Here is a 25,390-nt window from a genome sequence, read left to right as displayed (position 1 = left end):
TTTTATTAAATATAGTCAATATATATATTTTTTGAAATTATATTTTAAGATGAATCTACTTAAGCCGCTTTCATATTTTCAAACTCAACTCAAAAGAATTTATTTATAATCGAAGTTTAAAATATTTGACTGAAGATAAACTTAAAATGACTTCCTTTATAACATGAAATCTAACCATGGCATATGTACTAGCTCGACCCGCGCCACTAACCAAGCACCCCCGACAATGTAGTAGTGATTTGGTGAAGAGGCAAGCTCAGTTGCAGGTGGTCACGCCTAAACGCGCCGACCTTACCACCTGTACTCTCATCAATTCCTGCATGGGTCAACTAATTAAGATGCACAGTTTCGTAAAGGAAAAAAAAGAAACTAAAACGACGCGTTTATCTGCGTTTTTTAGGAGGAGGATATGACTAGCAAGAGGAGGGAGGAGCAGCAAGCACCTGTATTTTGTTTCCTACTAGGAGAACGTACGTGTCTGTGCACAGTGGCGGGCCCAATGGGTAGTCCGGGTAGGCCCAGGACTACCCAAAATTTTGGCCCAAAATTTTTTTAGAGCTTCAAAACAGAGTCCGAATTTGGCCCAGACGCTCACTCAGCCCAATAACTCGTCACCTCTCCTCCATCAGTCCATCTCCCTCAGCAGCCCAAACCCTTCCAGTCCCACACTCCCGTAATCCCGTTCGTTCCCCTCCCCGTGACCCAGTCGCGACCCCGACCCTGTGCCCCGCCCCGCCGCCACCCGCGCCCAGATCCCGCAGGCCGCCGCCGCCCGCAGGCCGCCAGACCGCCACTCCCCGCCCCGGCGCCCCCCGTCCCCCGGTCTCATCCCGCCGGCGCCGTGCTTGGGCTGGGCACACGCAGTACTGGGCACACGGCCCGACGGCCGTGCGGTGTGCCTCCGCGGCTCCGCCTCGCGCCGTGGCAAGGGCGCACCGGCGCAGGCCGCAAGCCATGGCCGGCGCACCAGCGCCTCCCACTGTCCGGGTCCGGCCTGTGTGATGAGTTTTTGAATGATTGTTTGATCACTTGGATTGAGCGTGAAATTTTCTCTAATATAAGTGAGGATGACATAATCCATACTTTCATGGTCATGAGGAAGCGTAAAGCAGGAGCATTAGACTAGATTAGTATTGCAGTCTTCTATTTATAATTTAGGTAAGGTTTTATTGATGTTGCAACATTTTATATTGTAAGTTATTCGAGTTCTCAACTAATTTGTTGAATTCAATGTATTAAGGGACCTTTTTTACTTATGTTATTGTAAATTTGATCGTTATATACCGTATTGTTACCGAAGTGCTATTAGATTATACCGGATTGCATTTTGAAATTTTTTCGCCAGGACTACCCTAGTTTCAATTCCTGGGTCCGCCACTGTCTGTGCATGTCGTCGTGTTGCCATGGATAATTAGACAGCCTATCTGTAATCGCAACATCCAATTGCAACAGCGAGCCTCCTCTTCTTTCCTGTTCCAGTGGGCCTCGGCCCATAAAGATTCTCACCACTTTCGGCCCCGTCAATAAAGCGGCCCAATCATAGCCGTCCACCCACCCTTATATAATTTACCTCTCAGGTCGCCCGTCTCAGTGGGAGTTTCATGGATATTGATACCTAGACTAGGAATTAGGTAACCGTGCCATATGAGTTTCATGGTGATGAAACTCTCCTCACATCCCATGAAACTTCATCATTCTCTCTCCTTGCTACGTCAGCAAAATTGATGGTATTTAATGTCATGAAACTTTCTAAAAAACCTCCACTGAGACTGGCCTTAGATACAACGCAGTCATGGCGCGCCACATCTGGTTGACTGGTTCCAGGTTCAATTCCGTATATGATTTACCGCTAGCAACTTATTACACGCACGTGGTTCTCGATTGTCGAAACAAACAAGAAAAAAGACAACAGCTGCCCTAAGGCCACTCCCAAGGGGAGTTTCATATGGGTTTCATGCGCATTAATTAGCATGTTATGTAGGATTATATGATGACATGGCATAGAATTTAAGAAGAAAAAGAAAAAATCAGTTTCATCTAGATGAAACTCTCTCTACACAAATACCAACACTCTATGAGTCTTGAAATTAAATGCAACAGACTCTAGGAAACCACAACATGAAATTATGCATTGAGAGAGGTAGTTTCAACTATAGTTTCATAGTCTTTTTGCTTAGTTGGCTATCTTGGAAACATCAATATGAACCCTCCACTGGAATTGGCCTAAGGCCACTCCTAATGGGAGTTTTATAGGGGTTTCATGCACATTTATTAGCATGCCATGTAGGATTATATGATGACATGGCATAGAATTTAAGAAGAAAGAGAAGAAATCAGTTTCATCTAGATGAAATTATCTCTACACAAATACCAACACTCTATGAGTCTTGAAATTAAATACAACATAGACCCTAGGAAACCTCAATATTTAATTATGCATTGGGAGAGGTAGTTCAACCATGGTTTCATAGTCTTTTTTGCTTATGTGGCTATCTTAGAAACATCAATATGAAACTCTCCACTGGGATTGACCTAATTTACAGGGCCGTATATGTACTTTTTTTTGAAAGGAGAATCCATCCTGCTTTTAAAGAAAGCGAATATTTTCAGATACACACTCTAGACTGACCACGAGCGGTCAGCCCACGATACAGCAAGAATGAAAACATGAGGACGCAACCTTTGTCCGAGAAACAATAGACAAATTAAGAGCTAATACATCCACCGACTAGACCAAGTCCTCCGAGACATTATGTTGATTGTCGTTGATGAACTGCTTCGCCCAGGCTTCCACCACCTGTATTTGCTCGTCCAGAAGCGACCAATCCGTCGGACGTAACAGCATCCCTCAGCGCTGCAATTTGAACAGAATAGAAAAGATGATGTCACAGGGATGTTTAGGAAACTTCTTTTTCCATTCTCATTTTATTCCTTGATAACCAAAGCCCCCACCAAGTAATCGCAAAGGAAAAAAGTTTCAGATTATGATGCGCTCCCCCTAGTGGCAACCAATCTCTGAACACCTCCTCGAGACAGAGAGGGGTTTTCTCCCACCCTAGAGCTTCCTTAATGCATGCCCAAACAAATCTGGCTATGATACATTGAAATAAAATGTGGTCAATTGTCTCCGGTGAGCCACACAAGGGACAGTTGATGTCGCCTTTCCAATTTCTGCCTTTCAGGACCACCCCTGTTGGTAAACTGTTATGCATAGCTTGCCAAACAAAAACTTTGAGTTTCATAGGAAGTTTGCTACACCATAATTTTCCCACTCTCTTGTCCAGCACACCCCCAAAGGAAATGAACCTGTACATTGAGCGCGAGGAGTAGACGCCTTTTGCTTCTAACCTCCAGATAGCTTTGTCAGGAGATTTAGACAAGTGCACTCCCTCTAATTGAGATAGGAGCCGATCCCACTCTTCAACTTCCGCAGGGCCGAAGGTTCTCCTGAAATCAATCACCCATTCACCTCCTATCCAACACTCACTAACTGTGATATCAGTATATCTACAACAGGTGAAAAGCTTGGGGTATATCAGCTTCAGCGGCACCTCACCCAGCCAGGTGTCAACCCAGAACCTGATATTCTCCCCATTTCCAACCTGAAAAGATGCCCCCAAAAAGCCATTTCCAACCTGAAAAGATGCCCCCAAAAAGAATTTATTTTTGACTTGTTAAACACCACGCCAGAACTGAGATCCCCCTTCTTTTTTGCTATAGGCAAACGGTTTGTTCCTTAAATATTTGTTTCTTAGCAAAGAACAACATAAATCCTCCTCATTAGAGTTATAGAGCTTCCACACCCATTTAAGGATTAAGGCCTCATTTAAAGTCCTAGTATTCAGAATGCCCAGACCCCCAAAGTCCTTAGGCAGGCACACATTTGACTATCTCATCATATGGTATTTAAATTTCTCAATGTCTCCTCTCCAAAAAAAACTTTGCTCTCAAAGAGTCCATCTTACTGTGGGTCTCCTCTCCCAGGAGAAACATGCCCATTGTGTAGATAGGTATACCGCTCAGAGATGAGTTAGATAGGATGAGCCTCCCCCCAGATGACAGATTTTTTCCTTTCCAAGCCTGTAACATGTTACTGATTTTGTTGATCATACCATCAAAGTTCTTGCCACTCACCACCCTGCTGCTCATGGGCAACCCTAAGTAAGTCATAGGCATTGTCCCGATCTTACAATTGAGCATATTAGCGACCCTAGTCTGTTCATCCTCCGTGGCGCCAAACACTAGCACTTCGCTCTTATGATAGTTGATTTTAAGGCCCGATATCCATTCAAAACAATAGAGAAGGAATTTGGTGTTCCTAATTGTTTTGTCGTCAAGGTCCATTAAGATCACGGTGTCATCCACGTACTTTATGTGGGTCAGCCCTCCTTCCACCAGGTGCGGTACTACCCCCTTTATGTGCCCTTTATGTTTTGCTGTGGTTAGGATGTGGTCTAGAGCATCAGCTGCCAGGTTAAAAAGAAGAGGTGAAAGCGGATCCCCCTGCCGCAGCCCTCTGTGTGTTTTGAAATAAGGGCCATTCTCCCCATTCAGGTTTATGCACACTCTACCCCCTCACAGTTTGCATAATCCAGCTTTTCATCTTTTCATAAAATCCTTTTCTGTCCAAAATCTGTTCCACAAAATCCCATTTGATGCTGTCATATGCCTTCTCAAAGTCTATTTTCAGGACAACCCCTTTCATTTTTTTGTGCCTCAATTCATGTAACACTTCTGTCATGGGATTTCTAGGGTACCCACAGCCGGGTGGCGGAACGCACCCGCCTATCCCAGAGAGGGAGTGCTCGGGGAGGTACTAGGCGATTGGGCTGATCTAGCCCTGAGATAAGTACACAAGAACACACGATCTAGAGTGGTTCGGGCCGCCGGAGCGTAATACCCTACGTCCACTGGGAGAAGATTTGATCTCTGTTGTGTATGAGTCTATCCTCTGCCGGGCCTTGGCTCTTACCCAGCTTGAGTCTTCCTTCTAGCGGGCGCCCCCTTTTATAGACCAAGGGGGCGGATACATAGGATGTTGGGGCCCCGACAGGTGGGCCTAACGTGACTGCGCAGCATACTACGCAGAGTATTTAGATGGGTACAGTGGTTACGGATCTTTCCTCCGATACGCCCTGCTAGCGCTACAGTGGTCTTCTCTTGTCCCGTCACCAAGGTGTCCGTTGGGGGAGCGTAGCTTGCGGCGTAGCCTGTGGAGGTTATTATGTAGGCGTCATAATGGGTGAAGCCGAGCCGTCGTATCCATCTGTTATGGCAGACTTGGCAGGCGCGGCGTGGGCGGCGCCAGTGGCTCCACTATCTTGGTAATACGCGATCAATAGTGCCCCCTGGTCAAAGAATCGCCTCGGCTTCCACGGCATCAATGCAGTGGTGGGTGAGGCTTAGTATGGAGACCAAGCGGCCATGTACACGTGTCCGTGCTTGTAGACACGTGACGGCTCCGGACCACCCCGAGGCAGGACGTTGACTTCTTCCCTTAGCGAGGGGTCCGGTTACCATACAAGGGGTCCGGGACCCCATGAGGGGTCCGGGACTTCCGCGGGGGTCCGGACCCCTCGGGAGGTCCGGAGCCCCGGCTGTTCGGGCTGCCCGCCTCTTTCGGGACACGCGTCGTTCCCGGATCTTTCCCAGTCGTGAGGCAGGTCCGGAACCGTCGCCAAGAGATCAGGACTCCGGACCACAGGGGTCCGGCTGTTTGGATGTAGTCAACGATAACTTCAAGGCCCTTGCCTAGACACAGCAAGAAGGGGTACCCTAGTCCTGGGGTACCGACAACTTCATGCAAAACTACAGCACTGTCCAAAATGGCTCTCCCTTTGATGAAGGCAGTTTGGTTCCTTCCAATCAGCTTATTTGCTAGTGAAGTTAGTCTCCCCAGCAGAAGTCTTGTGAAAATTTTGAAACACACATTAAGCAGGCATATGGGTCTAAAGTTCTTCACTGTGTTTGCATTTTTTATCTTAGGGAGGAGGGTGATTACCCCATAATTCAGCCTAGAAATATCAAGGTTTCCTAGGCAGGTATCATTAACCATGTCTATAATTTCATCCTTAATCATCTCCCAGAAATTTTGAAGAAGGCCACCACAAACCCATCTGGTCCAGGGGCTGAGTCCTCCTTCATTTCAAATATTGCATGTTTAATCTCTTTTTTCGATAATGGTTTAATCAGGGTCTCGTTATCATCAGGTGAAAGTCTCCCCCTAGCAGACCACGCATTGGTATGGATTGTCACCCCAGACACTGCCTGTTTACCAAAGAGCTGCTTATAATAATCATATATCATTTTTTGAATCAGCTTCTGATATGTGGTACTTACACCATCTTCTTCCAGAGAGAAGATTGTCTTTTTTCTTTTCCTACCATTAGCTGCCAAATGGAAATACCGGGTATTGGAATCCCGCTGCAGTATCCATCTGTCCCCTCCTCGTTGCTGCCAATATAACTCCTCCATTTCCATTAGTTTTTCCAATTCCACTTCAAGAGCTATTTTTTTGCTGGAGTTTGGCCCCTTGCAGAATGTTCAATTGATCTTCAGCATCCAGCAGCCTGATTTGCAATAGTAGGTTCTCTTTTTGTCTTCTATATCCCCCTCTCATATTATCCCCCCAGCCCTTGAGGAATTTCCTTAACATGCTGATATTGCCATGCCATTTGTCTAGGGAATATGCATTTTTTGGATATCTTCCTCTGCCCACCAACCATCTTTTCCTCACCGGATCAGTGAAGCCATCAACCTGCATCCACTGTCTCTCAAAATAAAACTGCCTATTTTTGATATTGTTGGGCCCTCCAGTGTTCAACAAAAGCGGCCAATGATCGGAACCAATTCTAGTTATACTTCTTAGGCTTGTAAGTGGGTGACTGTCCTCCCATTCAGTGGAAAACAACACTCTATCAATATTGCTCATTATCGGGCACTCTTGTTTATTTGTCCATGTGAACCTGCTCCCAATTTTTTTAATCTCTCGAAGATTGGCAGACTCAATAAACTTATTGAAGGCATCCATCAGCACTTTGTCCCCCTGCCCAGAACTCCTATCCTTATCTGATCTGATAAGATTAAAATCTCCCCCAATCAAAACTAGCAAAAGCGATTCAGTGCATTTCTTCCCAAGTTCCTCTAAGAAGGCTGCAGAGAAATCATGATTGGCTGGCCCGTACACCACAATAACGGACCACCTGAAGTTTGTCAACCTGTTTCTAACTTGAGCTTCCACAAAGAATTCTCCCTCATCCCACCTTTCAACTTCCAGAATATTATTCCTGACCCCTACAAGGATCCCCCCAGAATGACCTTTAGCAGGGATATAGTTCCATTGGAAGTTCACGTCAGGGGATAAAGAGATCAGTTCACATTCCGAGAACTGTTTTTTGATGGTTTCCACCCCAACCAACTCTAGGTTCTCATGACTGATGAGATCTTTAAGATAACTGACCCTGGATAACTTACCCATCCCCCTGATATTCCAAAAAAAGAGCTTTCATTTTATACTAATCCGTTTCAGCTCCCACTCAGCTTACTCCCCCCACCCTTCTTGCCCCCCCTTGGCAGGTTTCTTTTTCACAGCAAAGCCTCTATGGCTATTGGAAATATAAGACAGGTCAAGGTTCTCTCCTTCTAGAACATGGGTGTTAGCCAGATTCTCCGCTCGCTGAGAATTATAGATGGCCTTAGCCACTTTCGCCCTCGCCATTTCTTCTAGCTTGATAGCCGATATAGAATGCCTAATATCCTCACTATTCCCGCCCAGAATAACATCAAACACAAGAGCAATAACTTCCAACTCCTCATCCTCTATGGAATTCAAAATGGCGAAGGGATTAGACGAAGACGGCGTACCTGGATTGTCGAGTTGATCTCCCCTGCGATTCTCCCCAAGAGTGATTCTGGAGCTTCTTCTGACACCAACTGTAGGGTGGAATTTCTGTCTTGGTGCTTTGGAAAATGCCCACGGGTTGTCATCCTCTCCCAGACTCTCAGCCGGTGCCCCTGTCGACTTATTCATCTGGGGCACATCCTCATGTCGTGCTCCCTTCCTGCTCCCCACAATTTCGAGTGCGCTCCCCAGTCCCGTGTCCTCTCCCTCCTTGAAGTCAGTATTGGTGAGATCAAGTTTCAGGCAAGGCCACTTACTCTTCTCCATCCAGTATTCTCCATCCCTATCATGGACCAAGATTTTGTTGGAGTCACCTGATAAGGTCTCAGTCTTACCCTCAGTTACATTCTCCCCCAAGTTTGAACACAAAGTAGCCACCAGTTTGTCAGTCCCAGCATCGTCTCCAGACTTGCTGCCTCTTTCACTGTCCACTCCCCAGTCCACCTTCTTGAAAGCAGTAGCATCCGCTTTAGATGTGTCACATATGTCCACCAGTTTGTCAGCCCCAACGTCGACTCCAGACTTGCTGCCTCTTTCACTGTCCACTCCCCAGTCCACCCTCTTGAGAGTAGTAGCAACCTCTTTAGATGTGTCACAAATGTCCAGCTCTTTATCCATGTCCATGTCTTGAGAAGAGATGTTCCCCTCACAAGGATCCTGGCTGATCAAGATGACCACTTCCCCAGCTTCATAGAGTGCATCTGGCTTAGATTTGGGGGAGGGTACAAAATTATCATCCAGCTGCATTATTTTTTGTTTAGTGATTGTAGGCTAAGATTGTCTCTTGCGGTCTTGCCCCCTTGGGAAGTAGGTGGATTGTCATTTTCGAATTGTTTTCTCATCTTTTCCCACTCCAGCTCGGTATCTCTCTCTGAATCCTCTCCTTCCCCATCAGATCCCTCATATGGCTTCTTTGGTTGAGGTGGATCAGGAGGGGATTGCCCTTTGTTGCCACCCTCAGCTACGAATTTGATTTCATGCCCAGCTTTGCCAAAGAATACCTCAACAAACCCATTGATTTTGTGAATATTTCTGCCATTGATTTTTACCATAACTGGCCCATCTCTGATCAAAGATAATTCATCAATCATCACCACCTCACCGGCCAGCTCAGCAATTTGTTTCACAGCATCTTCAGTTTTAGCATTGTTTGGGATTCCATATAACTTGACCCAACCAGTTTGCAGATATGATGAGGCATTTATATCTTGATTTGACTTAGATACCTTAGCAAACAGATTGTGGAGGGCCAGTTTGACTCCATTTGACTTTGATAAAGTCTCCAGAATTGTCTTGTTGGGGAAAACTGCAAGATAGTCATAATCAGTAATCTGCTTGATCTTCCAATCCCACTTGTTATCAATCAGATGTTTGAGCTCATCTTCAACCCCTGCAACAGAAGCTCTACCACTGATGATGTGAATATTCCCTAAGTTCTCCTCTTGCTGTGTGGCCTTGACGTCAGGTATCTGCAAACTGTAAAAGCCCTGACCAGGAAAGCCAAATCCAAACATTCTCATCTTGCAGCCTAATAATTGTGGGCACAGAGCTGCCAAATGTCCTGGAGTCTTGCACTGAAAGCAGAGAGGATCATTTGTGCAGGTTGCTTGGTGATGGCCCTCTTGACCACACCATCTGCAGTTGCCCAGATCTTTGGTTCTGGCAGGCACCCAAATTTGTTCCTTGTCCCTTGAGTCAGATCCTCTCCTCCGGAGACCAGCATCACCAAGTCTATCATGCACAGATGTGTTGCCTCTTTGATTCTGATGAAAGCCCCTCTCGGATGGTTTGCTGCCGATGTTTCCAAAGCTGTTGTCACCAAAGTCCATTGATCTACGCTTCGCCTCCCATTCTCTCCCTCAGAAATCCCTACGGCCAGCATCCGCATCTGTGCTCCCCTGGTCGTGGTAGAAGCGATCTCTGGGCGGCTCACCTTGGAAGAAGTCCCTGCCAGCTCTCTCATCCCTGCGGCCAATTTCACCATGGAAATTTCCTCTCCCTCCATCTCCATACCTGTGCTCTTCCTCGATTCGGCGCTTCGAGGTACCTTGATCGCCCCACATCGCCTTCTGGTTATCTCGATTCATCTCCCCCGAACTCAGAGCACTCCCAAAAGATTTGGTTAGAGGCGGCGGTGGATGTGTTCGTACCAGGCGGCGCGCACGCCACCCCTCCCTCCGAACCTCCTCAACCCTAGCAGGGTACTCCGCATCCCCAGCGATAGCAGGCTTACGCATCCAAACCCAGCGCGACCTGGGCTCAGTGCGCCATGAGTGCGCGAATAGATCCTCCACGCTTCTACCAAAGGCCAGCCAATTACTGTTTCGGTTCGGCCCATCCACCTCTGGAGTCGTCTCCCTCCTCGCGCCAGATGGTGAGATTTGTCCTCCAGACCGAACATTCTGACAAACTGGGACTCTCGGGATTCTGTTCACAGCTTCATCAATCAGATGAGAAATCTCAGCCAGTTCATCATCAACGCTCGAATCGCCAACAACATAATTCACAAATAAAATCCTCTTAATCTCCGTGGCTAGTTTCTCTCTCGAAATCGCACGGTCCCAATCAGACTTGGGTGGCCTGCCATGAGTCGGCTCTGATCTGGCCGCTAACCGACGAATATGAGATCTCCCCTTTTGGTTGGGACTGAATTCCGCTCTGTGTAGCCCCGAGTTCATCCCCCCATGAACCGACTCAGAGTTCGTCGCGCCGACGGATTGCCACACCCTGACCGCCCCTATCAACAGATCATGCTCACCATGGGTGTATGGCGCCCCTCCCATGCTCCGCGACGTCGAGATGCTGCCCACCGACATCGTTCGCAGGGGTCCCCTGCCGACCGCGCCGAACCCAATGACGCCGGGAAAGGAGCCCGACGAGGAGTGTTGGTGTCCTGACCCGGTGGTCCGGACCCAACTAGTGATGATGCTGCGTGTTCCTCGTCTCAAATGGTTGATGCAAGAGGCAACACAGTCACGCACGGGTTTATCCTGGTTCCGGCCGCGGAGCTGTACGTCCAGCAAACGGGTGTGCGAGAGCACTATACTGTCTTGCACCAGGGGTGCCTGTAGTAGGGGGTACAAGCGAGGCAAAAGAGGGAGGGAAGCTCCCAGGTCTCTGCTAGAGGAGGAGTTGATTGAGGCGAGTGCCAATATCGGGGCTCAGAAGAGCGTATGTACTCTGTGAGTAGTACTGAGTGTTGTGTGCTGCCAGATCGATCCACTCAGATCCAGCCCATAAGATAGAGCCCACCTCCCCCTTTTATAGATACAAGGAGGGGTGGTGTACATGTGCGGGAGAAAGGAGAAGTCGTCGTCTTCCCCCCGAATCGCGGGGGTGCAGTAGTCGAGCACTATGGAAAGTACACTGTGGGGTGTGGCACCTGGCATGGCGATCGTCCTGGGCATCGTTCTTGGCCTTGCGCAGATCGCGCCGGCGTAATTGTAGCCCCAGCGGGCGGCGTGGTGGCTGCTGTAGGGGTACCGTCCTCCAGGTGTGGCGTGGTGGCGTTCCGAGGGTCCTGCAGGCCGGGGTCTTGTCCTGGTCAAGGTCGGAGCCGCTACCGAGGGTCGTGCCCATGCCATTCGAGGGTTCCTGCGGAGGGAAAAGCACGAGGGAAGTACAGGGAGATGGCAGCACAATGGCTAGAGCAGTGCCGAGCATGTCTTGCACTGCGTCGCAGGTTCCCACAGTGTCGCCACAGCGTCCGGAATGGCGGAGCAGTGACCGGAGTTGGCAGACGGGACTCCGGTCACAGCCACCGTGGGGAATGGAGGCCTGACGTTGTCTGACCCGGGCGCCGCGGAGGAGTGGTTGGAATTTAATGACTCCGTACGGCGAGCAGGTGAGCGGAAGGGCCGTTTGTTCTTTCCGCCGAGGGGTGGCCTCGAGCGAGGCGGAGACGATCCGCTCCCCCGAGGGTAGGCTCGCTACCCTCGAACGAAGTGGAGACGATCCGCTGGAGGCCCTCGAGCGAGGCGGAGATTGCCCTGTGGGTTCGAGGGGGCTTGGATGGTCTGCACTGTGTGCGTAGGCAGCGTATTGGGCTTTTTTGAGTCCTTTCCTTTCTTCCAGATTGGAAGGAGGCTGTAGGCCTTTGGGGGGCCGGTTGCCTAACATGTATTTGTGTTTTTAGGGCGATTTTAGTCCCCTGGTTAGGGTGCCCCTAATCATGGTACCCGACAGTAGCCCCCGAGCCTTTGGTCGAGTCAGGGGAATCGGCCAAAGGGTATTTGGCAATTTTACCCCTTGATGTGATCGATCGGCGTTGCGTTCCCGCTGGGCGCGTCCGGGGGCTTGCCTGGTGGACATGACAACTCGTCGGTCGGGGTAGTGCACCAGCAGAAAAAGTACTCCGAGGCGCGCGCCCCTTCTTATTTTGTTTTAGTGACGAGACGCGTCAGCGTGCTGAGCAGGCCAGGGTCATGGTGGCGCCTGCTGCTCTGCAGCCGGTGCAAATGCCGCGCTGTCCCGCGTGTAGGTTCTCAGCCCTACTTTCCCTGGTTGCCTTGCGGTGCGCCGTTCGAGGGCAGTCGGCCAGCACCGATGCTGCACCGCTCAGCGTCCAGGGGCTCGGTGTTGCCCTATCTGGTCACATCTCGGCATGGTAACCGAGGGCATCTTTTGCTTGTGGGGTGCCGCACCGTCACGGGCGGTCTAAGCCTTCCCCCTGCGACAAGCTTAAAACTTGGCACCCAACGCGACTATAAATAGGGGTTGTGGGACTCCTTTTCCTCTGCAACTTCCCTGCTCTTACTTCTAGCTTCGCCTAAGTCTCGTAATGTGCCCCTTTGCCTTTTACGGCCGGCCCACGGATGGGGTGGCCTGGCTTCTTTAGGCTTTGATGCTAGAAGAATGCTTGCGAGCGGCGGGGGAAAGCTGGAGAGGGCGTGCTCACCATCCCTCGGCTTCAGTGGAATTAGCAGAAGAACATGGGTCCTGTGAGGTCCTGCTTCTGCGATGTCCCTCAGCTTGAAGGGGTGTTGAGACACTTGACCATGGCATTGGCACCAGGTTTGGCGGCCGTTCTTCGCACCGCCCCTCTTCGCGATAATGTCGCTCTCGGGGAGGTGGTGTAGAGGGTGCTGTCCGCTAGCTTGGTCCCCGTAAGGTCTTTGGTGGAGGAGAAGCTAGAAGAAAGCTTGCAAGAAGGGCATCCCTTTGGACCCGTACGGTCTAGGGGCTGCTTCTCGCAATCCCGAGTAGCCTGGTCGTAATGTCGGCCAAGGACTCGGTGCTCTTCATCGGAGCTCGCTCTTCCCCAAGACAGGGAAAATTGCCACGCAGGTGGCAATGCGTTTGTACTTTTTGATGGCTTCGAGTCGGTAACCCTTTGTAATTTTTGTTTGCAAAGAGCAATGAAGTCTCCAACTTCTTCTCGGAGAGGATGACCGAGGGTGTAAAGGTGAGTATCAGCCCTGCAGAGGCTTAACCCTTCGAGGGCGTGACTCGAGTACTGACCACGGTGGTCTTGGTTTGCTCGGTGGGGGCGCAACGGTGCTCAAGGGAGCTTTGTTAGAGGAGTCCGATCTGGGATCGGGGTTCGTCACTGGAGAAGTAGTGAGGTGGCCACCCTGAGTTGCCTATGCAGATCTTAGTCGCCTTGAGCACCATGGTGCCGCCGCTGGGCATGTCGCCATCGTGCTGCTGAAGGCGTTCGAGCAGGCCTGCAGAGGATTTTTATCCTCGAATGTGTGAAGTTTCCTCCGTGGGGGCGCATCAGCGCACCCGCGGATGTAGCCCCCGAGGCCTTGGGGGAGTGTTTGCACTCGTCCAAGGGCTATAAACGTCGCCCTGTTTGGTTGCTTTACTAGGAGGCTGCTCAGCTTCCTTTTCAGCCAGCATCGGCGTTCTTTTCAGCTGGCCTCGGCATTTTTCATGCTGGCGCAGCGACTCGAGGTCCTGTTGAACCATCTGGTAGGCGCGCGTTAAAAGTGGGGGGTTTTGGCTAAACACGTGGAGCTTCACAATCGACGTTTGTCGATCCACTCGAGGGTGCGGCCTGAGCCGTGGTGTGCGAGGAGCCCCCGAGCCCTGGCCTGCGTGAAGGCATTCAGGGGACCCTCGACTTTTGTTACGACCCTTGTCGCTCTTCAGCAGGGAGGAGGGGTGAAGCGCACCATGCTACCCATGCCCGGGCCGCGAGCTATGGCTGCTTTAGTGAGCTATTATCCTGTGGTTCAAGTGGACGTCCGTGCCCCCATTCGATAAGGGTCGGCTCATAGTCCGTGGACACGTCACATAAAGCACTCGCAAAGGTTCGCTAGACGGGGCTCGGACCCATTCGATAGGGTCCGAGGGCTCGATGCTCTCCCTCGATGGGATCCCCCTGCTAGGCACCCTCGACTGGCCTTGAACACTGCGTAGGATGTCTCGAACTCCGCGTTCGAGGGTAGCTTGTATGGCACATCCATGCAGTCCCTGACTCTGGTGATCTGGGGCGCCTGTCGAACCCTCGACGGGCCAGGCTTCAAACCCCTTATCAGTAAGGCCTCGAGATCGATTTCCTTCGATGGTAAGGAATTCTCTAGGGGGGAATATTACATAATGATTCGCTAAACGGCGCGGAGTCGCCGGTTGTGCGCGCCAGTCTCCCACTAGTCGTGGGCTACGTGGCCCAGTATGCGTAGCGCGGTGCGGGGCGTGCCTTTTTAGGCGGCTGCCTTGGGTAGGCTAAGAGACGTGGGCGGCGGCTGATGGATGGAATAGTGCTACAGTAGCACCGCGCCCGTCGGTTACTGCGCCGTAATTATTGCCGAGTGCGCGCGTGGGGGACTCCGCAGTCATGGGGCCCAGCTGTCGGTGATCGCAAAATCTACCACATTCAATGCGGTGGATTCGGGCTGCGGCGGCGAATTCGCCCGTCTTGATGGATAAAAGCGAGGAAGGGGGATTGTTTGGGCTCACCTGGCCACTTTGCCTTCGTCTCCCCTGCCTTCTCCGCCTCCCCTGCATCCTGAGCCCAGAGCCAAGAGCGAGAGGAGGAAGAAGGAGGGAACGAGAGCGCACCTTAGCCATCGTAGAGCTTGCCTTCCCGCATTCCCCAGTGGTTCGAAGTGATGTCGGATGTCCAGGAGCCGTTGCCATGGGGGAGATTCACCGCCACCGTGGTGGTCTTGGAGCAGTTGGTCGCCGACAGGCTGCTGCCGGTGAACATCAACTCAGAGCGTCCGGCGTGGATACCCCTGCGGCCGGAGGAGACCGAGCCGAATCCCGCCGACAGCTACGTCGTGAGCCTCGTGCGGCTCCACGAGCGTGGATTCGGCGTTCCCGTCGGCAGATTCATGCGAGCGTTGTGCAACTACAACGGAGTGGAGTTGCACAACTTCGGCCCCAACTCCATCTGCGAGGGTTACCTGGGGATCAAGGCGCACTGGGATCTTTGGATCCATTTGTTCTGCGGTGAGCTCTACGTCGAGAACGTGCAGGGCCAGCCGAAGAGGTTCACCCACGCCGGCGGTCTGATGCTCCACTTGCGCCCAACCCGAACAAATTTGTACATCCCCAACAAGATGACGACGAACAACACTGGGTGGACCCGAGGGTGGTTTTACCTGCGCAACTTCGGTAACCGGCTCCTGGCGTTCACCAATAAGGTGCTCTGGGAGAGGCCGGAGAAGTGGAACTAGGGGGGTATCGCCCCACCGCATCAGACCAGACTCGAGGTGCTCACAAACGCGTTGCAGCGTCTGGTGAGGAAGGGGTTGACAGCGGCGGCCGTCACCACAAACTTTCATTGGTAGAGGGTGATTCCACTCACAGAGAGGAACCTGCCAATTTTCGACCTCACCCCCGAGGCCCCGAGCGCGAGTTCGAGGGCGTCGTACGTGCTGCTCCCCCGTGACGTCGCTGCCCGGAGGGCGAAGAATGCGGTGGCGGAGTTCCCCGACATCCCAGACGATCTCTGGGAGATCAAGATGCGCCCCGAGACGGGGTAATTTTCTTTGATGAGTTCAAGTTTCAATTCGTTGTCGATTTGTGCTACTCCCCTCCCCACTCCTTGATCCTCACTTGGTTGCATTTGCAGGGGGTGAGCCACAAGGGCTACACCTCGAAGCCTCTGGTCCCGGAGGAACGCGAAGTCAACCGCCTGCACGGAGAGGCGGTGAAGAAGAAGAAAGATGCGGCGGAGGAGGCCGCCGCCAGGAAGAGGAAGAGGAAGGAAAAGCACGAGAAGGAGTGCAAGATTGCACGCGCGGAGGGAAAGCCGCGGCCCGCCACGCCTGAGTCCACCGAGGAGGAGTACTCCTCGGACACCGAGCTCAACTTCTCGGACGACGACGAGGCGGCGACAGGCGCGGGTTCCCCGCCGGTCTATCGAGGGGCTGGCGGCGAGGATGTGACAGTGACGCTAGGTCAGGCGAGGCTAACATCGGGGTCGTTGGTGGATCCACCCCCCGTGAGGACAGAGCGGTGGGCGCCCACGCCGGCGGCGGAATGAAGGTCGCCAACGCCGGCAGCGGGTAGGAGATTGTCTACGCCCGTGACAGGGCAGAGGTCGCCCCCGCCGGCGACGGGTAGGAGGACACCCACGCCCGCAGTGTCGATGTGCGGCGGCGGGTCCGCGGCGAGTGAGGAGACGCCCGCGCAGACGGCCTCGAGGCGTTAGGCCGACCCGTGGGTGGCACCCTCGGGCCAGTCATCGGGAGGCGTCAGCGTGCCGTGGGCCCAGAGGAGGGGCTCGGGCAAGCGCAGCATGAGCGCCCGGTCAGGGTAAGTGATCTTGATTTCATCCTTCGTATTCATTTAATCGACCCTCCAGTCCTGTTGACTTCAACGCTTCCTCTCTGATTACCCAGCTCCATGGCCATCGCCAGGGATGCGGCCCAGCTTGCGCCGACCAAGGCCCTCAAGACCGGGGCACGCACAACACCGCACACGGCGCCGCAGCACCTGCCCGAAGTGAACATAGTGGCGGAGGGGCGAAGCTCCAAGAGGCAATGGCTCGAGGGGCCCAGAAGGCCCAACTGGCTCGAGCACTGGAGATTGGGGGCGACGTCGGCCAGAGCGGCGTTGTAACGGTCACTCAGGCTGATGCTGAGGAGGAGGTCGGCCGAGGCAGCGCGGATGACACCGCCCGGCCGGACGTCGAAATCGAGGCCGGTCGGGGCGACGCAGATAGCGCCACCCAGCCGGTTGCAGGAGAAGGAGCCGGTGGGGGCGCGCAGGAGTACCCCGCCAGCCAAAGAGAGAAGGAAACCCCCGCCCCCGAGCCCCTGATGGCTGGGGTCGAGAGTGTCATGGAGGAGGAGTCGGCGCCAAGGGCGCCGGCAGTGGAGGAACCCTGCGTCCCGGAGCCTGCAAGGGCTGAGGGCGAGGGTGTTGTTACAGCGGCAACGACACAAACGGCGCCGGAGAACGTGGAGCCAGTGATGGAGCTGCCGCTGAGCAGCGATGAGGTCAGGGACTCGAAGGACATCGACCCTGCTGCTGCGGCTAGTGCCGCCGACCGGATTGCCGAGTTCGCGTCGGCCTCCAAGGAGGTACTTAGCGCGGGGACGTCTGAGGGGGCCGTCATGGGGTGATTATCCAGTCCGTGGTCCCCTTGGAATTTCTCCGCAACGAGCATGAGGAGGAAGTGGTCTGGAAGGCGCAGTTTGAGGTCGGCTCTCAGATTCAGGACCACCTCGACCGCGCCTTGGAGCTCCATAGAACGACGTATTTCCAGATCTTCAACGTAAGCGTCTTTCCCTGGGAATTGCTCGTGTTCGGTTTTGTTTTCGTGTGCTTTACTCACGCTCTTCCACTTGCAGTAGCTGAGGGACATTTCGCACAAAAAGAGCACCAAGCTGACCTGGCTGTACTCCCAAATGCGCTGGCTTGGGCAGTACAATGCTGATTTGGTGCTCCGGAATATCGACACCAACACCCAATTGACCAGTCTGGGAGTGTGCCAGCGCGTGCTAGAGGAGGAGCTGGCGCGGACTGCCGGCGAGCACGACGTCCAGAGGGCCGCGGCGGAGCAAAAGGCTCAAGAGGCCGAGGCGCATACTGCCGAGCTGCAGTGTGTTAGGACGGCGCTCGAGCAGAAGGAGGCCGAGCTCCAGCGCAAGGAGGCCGAGCTCCAGCGCGAGAAGGCGACCGTTGCTACGCTGACTGGGACTCTCGAGGAGAAGGGCAGAGCCCTTGAGGAAAAGGAGGTGGCCGTCCGGAACGCGGAGGCCGCCCTTAAGCAGAAGGAGGACTCCTTGTCCTCCCTCGAGGGGGTCGCCCGAGTCCAGCAGGAAGAGGCGCAGAAAAATATTGCGGCTGAGTGTTCAAAATTTCATTGTCGTTTGATCTGAATTTATCGCAGCTTATCTTGGTTCCTCTGATCAAAGCTGAGGCAGAAAGTGACGGACGAGGCTGCGGTGAAGGAGGCGGTCAACACCGCGCTCATGGCGGCGCAGGCTGAATACGCTGAACTGGAGCTGACCGCTGTGAGCGTGTGCCAGGAGCTCATGGGGGACAGCGCCGTGTCTGGTAGCTCGGTGATTAGCCGCCTGTGAGCGCTAGGTGGCCGGATCGCCGAGCACGCCAAGAGCACTTTCCGCCTCGGTGTCCTGCGAGCCCTCTCCGTGGCCTCGACGCACTACATTATGTACCTTCAGAGGGTGTCATCAGGGTACGTCGTCCCAACCGACGCCGATGCGAATGCTGCTTCGGCCATCATGGATGACGTCGACGCTGCCGCCGAGGAGTTTGCCACCATCCTGGCCGGGAAGTTTGAAGCTGACATCCCCCCCAAAGCTGAATTCGATGCCGTTGAAGACCCGCAAAGGGGGGATGATTACCTATAGGAAGTCTAGGTCTTGGAGTCCATGTAATAAGTTAGTACTTTATCATAATTGTACTTTTGGATTAAGTAATTCGTTATCGTAAATCGACGGTGTGGCCCATCGAGACCTTGTGCGTTCGAGCCTTCGCTTTTTCCTACTTAACTTCCGTGTTCTCGTATGCGTCTTAGATAGCTTTCAGCGAGGAAATTCGCGTTCACAAATGACTTAGGCATAGGGAGGTGAGTGGGGATGCCGTATCCCGGAGGCGTAGGCGGTCTTGTGGCTCGGCCGATCCCGTTCCTTAGTCGTTTGCACCTTGCGTCTAGCTTTCTAAGTATACGAGAAACTTAGATACATAAATTTTTTGAAAAAACATTGGCGATTTTTTTTTGGGACGTTCGGGGGTTCCCCCCCGTAGTAGCCCCCGAGGGAGGCTTTGCTTTGCCAAGGGTAAAGCCAGGCGTACCTTAGTGTTCATGTGCATCCGAGCCCCCGAGGGTCTTGAAAGTTCCCAAAAAATGAACAAGTAAAGCATACTCCTTTATTGTTTCGGGAAATCATAAATACGAGTACAAACGATGTACAAATAGCTTAGAATTCTAAGGATAGAAGCGACGTAGCTGTTGTATGTTCCAAGCATTGGTGAAGACTTCGCCATTTTCGTTCGCCAGCTTGTACGTGCCGGGTTTAAGCACCTCGGTGATGATATATGGGCCTTCCCCCGGTGGTGAAAGCTTGTGGCATCCCCTGTTGTCCTGTCGAAGCCTCAGCACCAGGTCGCCCTTGTTGAGGTCTCGACGTTGAACTCTCTGCGCCTGGTATCTTCGCAGGGATTGCTGATAACGCGCGGAGTGTAGGAGCACCACGTCTCGAGCCTCGTCCACTTGGTCCAGCGAGTCCTCGTGGGCTTGCTGGTTCTGCTGCTCTTAATAGGCCTTGAGCCTCGGTGACCCGTACTCCAAGTCCGTGGGGAGTAGGGCCTCGGCGCTGTTGACGCTTCTTAAAGCGCCAATTTACGTACCGCAAGTGCACGGATCGAGTAGCTTTTCCCTTAGAGTATTCCCCCAAGATTTATCAATGCACAAAACAAGTATATTACTATGCTTAACTAAGCACTAATGATGTCGATAAAAGATCTATATTGAGTGTTTGAGTGTGAAATAGATCTAATCTAACCAATCTAATCTAATCTAGACTAGTGAGCAATGATAGATGTGTGCACAAGATATGAAGAGCATTTGTCCATAGGGTCTAGGATCACTAGAGATGTAATCGTCAAGCAACGAAGAACGCGTCTAATCTACCAAAGGTGTGTTCCAAGATCAAAACATTTCCCTCCCGCATACTGTCACTACACGAGGATAATCGGTAACGAATCAATAAGAACACGATAGTTGATGTAATCTAAGTAAACCATGCAAGAGCAAAGCAAACCCAAAGCCAAGCCGCGAACTATTAGGCATCAAAGCATCATCAACAAGAATCATGATAGATCAATCTCATAAAGGATTCGGTAATTACAACTCAAGATCTCCTTACAACCCCATGAACAAACGAGGACTTTACCCCATGAAGTTAAGCGAAGCGTAGTCGATCATGGTGACGAAATCTCCGGCAAGGGATGGATCCCTTACTGTCCTCCAACTTGCAGCGGCGCCGAGGGACGATGAGGCCTCCGGTGTCGCCTTTCTCTTGTGTCCAACTCGAATGTATCTCTGGATGCTCTTCTCTGCGATCTCTGCGATCTCCCTGGATGCTCCCTCTTTGACGGCGGCTTCGGGGTATTTATAGGAAGATATGGTCGATGGTTTTGGTAAAACATAGATTAGGCTTGACGCATACTTCGTACTGAAGAAAACCGAGACCGATTGGGCTCCGAAACGGGCTAGGCCGGCCAGCCCAAGGACTCCAGGCCGGCCGGCCTGGGCCCTATCTGGCCCCTTTCGGTCCCATCTTTCGCGTGTTGAATCTTCCTCTTATTCCTCATCTTAGCCCAGTTGTAACCATGCGTCAAAACATCTCCGAAAATGTCCAATTTCCTGTCAAAATGCAACATGCTCCAAAATCCAGGACAAAATCGAAAACGGTCAAGTTCGGGTGCTAAGTGGCGGGTTAGTACATGAATCATCCCGAAGAATTTACCAAAACAATTCCTAATCATATAGTAAAATGGGTACTTAAGGAGCGCCAACAGGCGCCATAGACGAGGAAGAACGGTGTAAAGCCTGTGGCTCTGCTTGGGGTCGTCCTCAGGCTCCAGATAACCGAGGGTAGCTCTGTGAGCCACCTCCGGCCAAACTTGTTCAGCTTGTTGAAGATCCTCGGCTTGAGGCCTTGGAGGATCATGCCATTGGCACGCTCCACTTGTTCATTCGTCTGTGGGTGCGCCATAGCCGACCAGTCCACGCGTATGTGATAGGTGTCACAGAACGCCAAGAACTTCTTGCCCGTGAACTGGGTGCCGTTGTCGGTGATGATCGAATTCAGGACCCCGAACCTAAAGACAATGTCAGTAAAGAACATAACAATTTGCTTGGATCTAATCTTGCCGATGAGTCGAGCCTCGATCCACTTGGAGAATTTGTCGATTGCCACCAACAAGTGGGTGAAGCCCCCGGGTGCCTTCTGCATCGGGCCAATGAGGTCCAGTCCCCACACTGCGAATGGCCACGTGATGGGGATGGTCTACAGAGCGTGGGCTGGGAGGTGCATCTTCCGGGCGTAGAACTGGCAACCCTCACAGGTTCGTACGACGTCGGTGGCGTCGGCGACCGCGGTGGGCCAGTAAAAGCCTTGCCGAAACGCGTTACTCATGAGGGTGCGCGGTGCTGCGTGGTGACCGCAGATGCCGACGTGGATGTCCCGAATTAGCTCCTTGCCCTCGGGGATCGGGATGCAACGTTGCAAGATGCCCGAGGGACTGCGCTTGTACAGCTCTCTGTCGATCATGAGGAAAGACTTGGCTCGCCTAGCGATGCGTCGTGCCTGTGCGCGGTTCGAGGGTAGCACCCCTCGGTTAATCCAGTCGAGGTGTCGCGCCAGTCTTGCGAAAGTGGAGCCTCGTCGATCTCCATTGCTTCGGCCTCGTCAATGGAGGAGGTCTCGAAGTCAGTGTCCATGGGCTCGGCCTCATCCGCCGACGGGTTCCCGTCAGGGGGCTCGGCGTTCGAGGGGCCCGGTTCCGCCGGATCCTTGAAATCGACGGAGGGCTTGGCGATGTCGCGAGCAAAGATGTTCGGGGGGATGGTGGTCCACCCTGACGCGATCATGGCTAATTCGTCGGCATCCTCGTTGTACTTGCGCGGGACGTGGTTGAGTTCTAGGCCGTCGAACTTGTCTTCGAGGCGGCGTACTGCATTGCAGTATGCCTCCATTTTCAGGTCATGACAGCTAGACTCCTTCATCACTTGGTCGATGACGAGCTGAGAGTCACGGCGTATGTCGAGGCGCTTGACGCCGAGCTCGATGTCGATGCGGAGGCCACTGAGGAGGGCCTCGTACTCCGCCATGTTGTTGGACGCAGGGAAGTGTAAGCGAATTGCGTAGCGCATGTGCTCTCTGAGGGGTGAGATGAAGAGGAGGTCGGCGCCGATGCCGGTTTTCATCACCGACCCGTCGAAGTACATGATCCAGCACTCAGCTTGGATTTGCGGCGGGGGCAGCTGAGTGTGCGTCCACTCAGCGATGAAGTCGGCCAAGATTTGGGACTTGATCGCCTTGCGAGGGGCGTAGGTGAGAGTTTCTCCCATCAGCTCCACAGACCACTTGGCAATTCTACCCTCGGCTTCCCTGTTGCGGACTATCTCTCCCAGAGGGAAAGACGAGACCACGGTGATGGGATGGGCCTCGAAGTAGTGGCGCAGCTTTCGCCGAGCCAAGACCACCGCGTATAGCAGCTTTTGGATCTGCGGGTAGCGTGTCTTGGTTTCGGACAACACTTCGCTGATGTAGTACACTGGCCGTTGGACAGGTAGAGCATGGCCCTCCTCTTGTCTTTCGACAATGATCACCGCGCTGACCACTTGGGTCGTCGCAACTATGTACAGGTAGAGGGGCTCGCCGTCTATGGGTGGTGTGAGAATGGGGGCAAGAGTGAACGATGCCTTCATCCTGTCGAGGGCTTCTTGAGCCTCGGGGGTCCACGTGAAGCGCTCAGTTTTCCTCAGGAGTCGATACAGAGGCAAGCCTTTCTCGCCAAGGCGCGAGATGAATCGGCTAAGGGACGCCAGGCATCCCATGACCCTCTGTACCCCCTTTAGGTCCCGGATTGGTCCCATCCGAGTGATGGCCGAGACTTTGTCAGGGTTGTGTTCAATGCCCCGCTGGGAGACAAAGAAGCCCAAGAGCATACCTCGAGGGACTCCAAACACGCACTTCTCGGGGTTGAGTTTGACCCCTTTGGCCCTTAGGCAATCGAACGCGATCCTGAGATCAGCGACTAGGTCATCCGCCTTCCTTAATTTTACAACGATGTCATCGACATATGCCTCTATGTTCCGCCCGATATGGTCCCCGAATACGTGAAGCATACATCGCTGGTATGTAGCTCCAGCGTTTCTGAGGCCAAAAGGCATCGTGACATAGCAGTACATGCCGAATGGTGTGATAAAAGAGGTCGCGAGCTGGTCGGACTCTTTCATCTTGATTTGGTGGTAACCAAAATAAGCATCAAGAAAGGATAAAAGTTTGTATCCCGCAGTTGAATCAACGATTTGATGAATACGCGGAAAAAGAAAAGGAACATTCGGACACGCTTTATTTAAACTATTGTAGTCTACGCACATCCTCCAACTTCCATTCTTTTTCTTCACTAATACAGGATTAGCTAGCCACTCGGGATGGAATACCACCTTGATGAATCCGGCTGCCAGAAGTTTCTGCAGCTCCTCGCCGATCGCCCGGCGCTTGAGCTCGTCGAAGCGTCGCAGGCGCTGCTTCACCGGCTTGGAGTTGGGTCGGATGTCAAGGGAGTGCTCGGCGGCCTCCCTCGGTATGCCAGACATGTCCGAGAGGCTCCACGCAAAGATGTCTGCATTGGCGTGGAGAAAGTATACGAGCACCACTTCCTACTTGCTGTCGTGGGTGGCGCTGACCTGTAACGCCTTGTCCGGAGTGATTCGGGTTGAGGGGCACCTTCTTGATACCTTCGGCGGGTTCGAAGCTGCCCACGTGCTGGTGCGTGGAGTCCAAGGCCTCGCTTGCCATCTTGTCGAGGGTGGCTGCGAGGGCCTCGTCCTTCGCACTCGTAGGCGTGCTCGAATGAGGAGCCAACGGTGATGACACCCTTTGGATCCAGCATCTTCAGCTTGAGGTAAGTGTAGTTGGGGATGGCCATGAACTTGGCGTAGCAGGGACGGCCAAGGATGGCGTGGTAGGTTCCCCGAAACCCCACCACCTCGAAGGTGAGCACTTCCTTGTGGAAGTTGGCTGCTGTGCCGAAGCAGACGGGTAGGTCGATCTGGCCGAGGGATTGGACTCGCTTCCACAGCGCAACGCCATGGAATGGCGACTTGCTGGGGCGGAGCTTCTCCAATCCGATCCCCATGAGCTCCAAGGTGTGAGCATACATGATGTTGAGTCTGCTGCCTCCGTCCATGAGCACCTTGGAGAAGCGAGTGTTGCCGATGATGGGGTCGACAACAAGCGGGTACCGTCCTGGGTGTGGGACGTAGTCGGGGTGGTCCTCGTGGCCGAAGGAGATGGTGTCATCCGACCAGTCGAGGTAGGATGGCGTGGCCTTGGTGATGGAGAAGACTTCCCGGTGCTCACTCTTGCGCTGCCGAGAGGTTATGTTTGTCGTCGGCCCTCCGAAGATGAAGAAGGTGTTTTCCACTGGAGGGAACTCGTCGTCTCTACTTTTGTCGCCAGCATCCTTCTTCTTGTCCTCGTCGCGATGCAAGACACAGTTGTAGTACTTTCAGAGCATCTTGTATTGCTCGAGGGTGTGGTTGACCGAGCCCTTGTGGTAAGGGCACGACATCTTGAGCATATCGTCGAATAGGCCGCCACCGCCTCGAGGGGGCCTCGAGGTCTTTTGTGGTCTAGGGCAGCGACTAAGACCTTGTCTGAGTCCTCCGCCTGTCCCGGTCCGCACTGGTTCGGTGGGGCCGGCTTCTTTTCTTTCTTCCCCCGCTTTTGCTTCTTGGCGGAGGCGTTGGTCTTGGCGCTGTTGCCCTCCGCGGGCGCATCTTTCTTGCGATTGTTCGCCTTGTCGTCAAAGATGGCACCAACTGCCTCCTCGCCGGCGGCGTAGTTGGTGGTGGCATCGAACAGCTCGTTGGTACTGGCGGGACGGCTTCGCGCAAACTCGTGCACCAGGTTCCTGCACGTCGTGCCTTCGAGGAAGGCGTTGATGACCTCGACGTGGGTGACGCTGGGGAGCTCGGTGCATTGCTTGGAGAAGCACCGCACGTAGTCGCGCAGGGACTCATTGGGCTTCTGCCGACACCCCTTGAGGTCCCAGGAGTTCCCAGGGCGCACGTAAGTGCCCTGGAAGTTGCTCACGAAGATCTTGACTAGGTCGGCCCAGTCGTGGATCTAGTCCGCGGGCAAATGCTCGAGCCACGTTCGTGTGGCATCATTGAGGTGAAGGGGGAGGTTGCGGATGATGACCGCGTCGTCCGTCGCACCGCCCAGCTGACATGCTAGGTGATAGTCGTTGAGCCAGACCGCGGGATCGGTCTCGCCCGAGTATTTGACGAGGGTGGTGGGCTGTCGAAAGCGCGGGGGAAAG

This window comes from Panicum virgatum, chromosome 9K (genome assembly GCF_016808335.1).
Source record: "Panicum virgatum strain AP13 chromosome 9K, P.virgatum_v5, whole genome shotgun sequence".
Taxonomy (NCBI): Eukaryota; Viridiplantae; Streptophyta; class Magnoliopsida; order Poales; family Poaceae; genus Panicum; species Panicum virgatum.
This window is presented reverse-complemented; position numbering follows the sequence as displayed.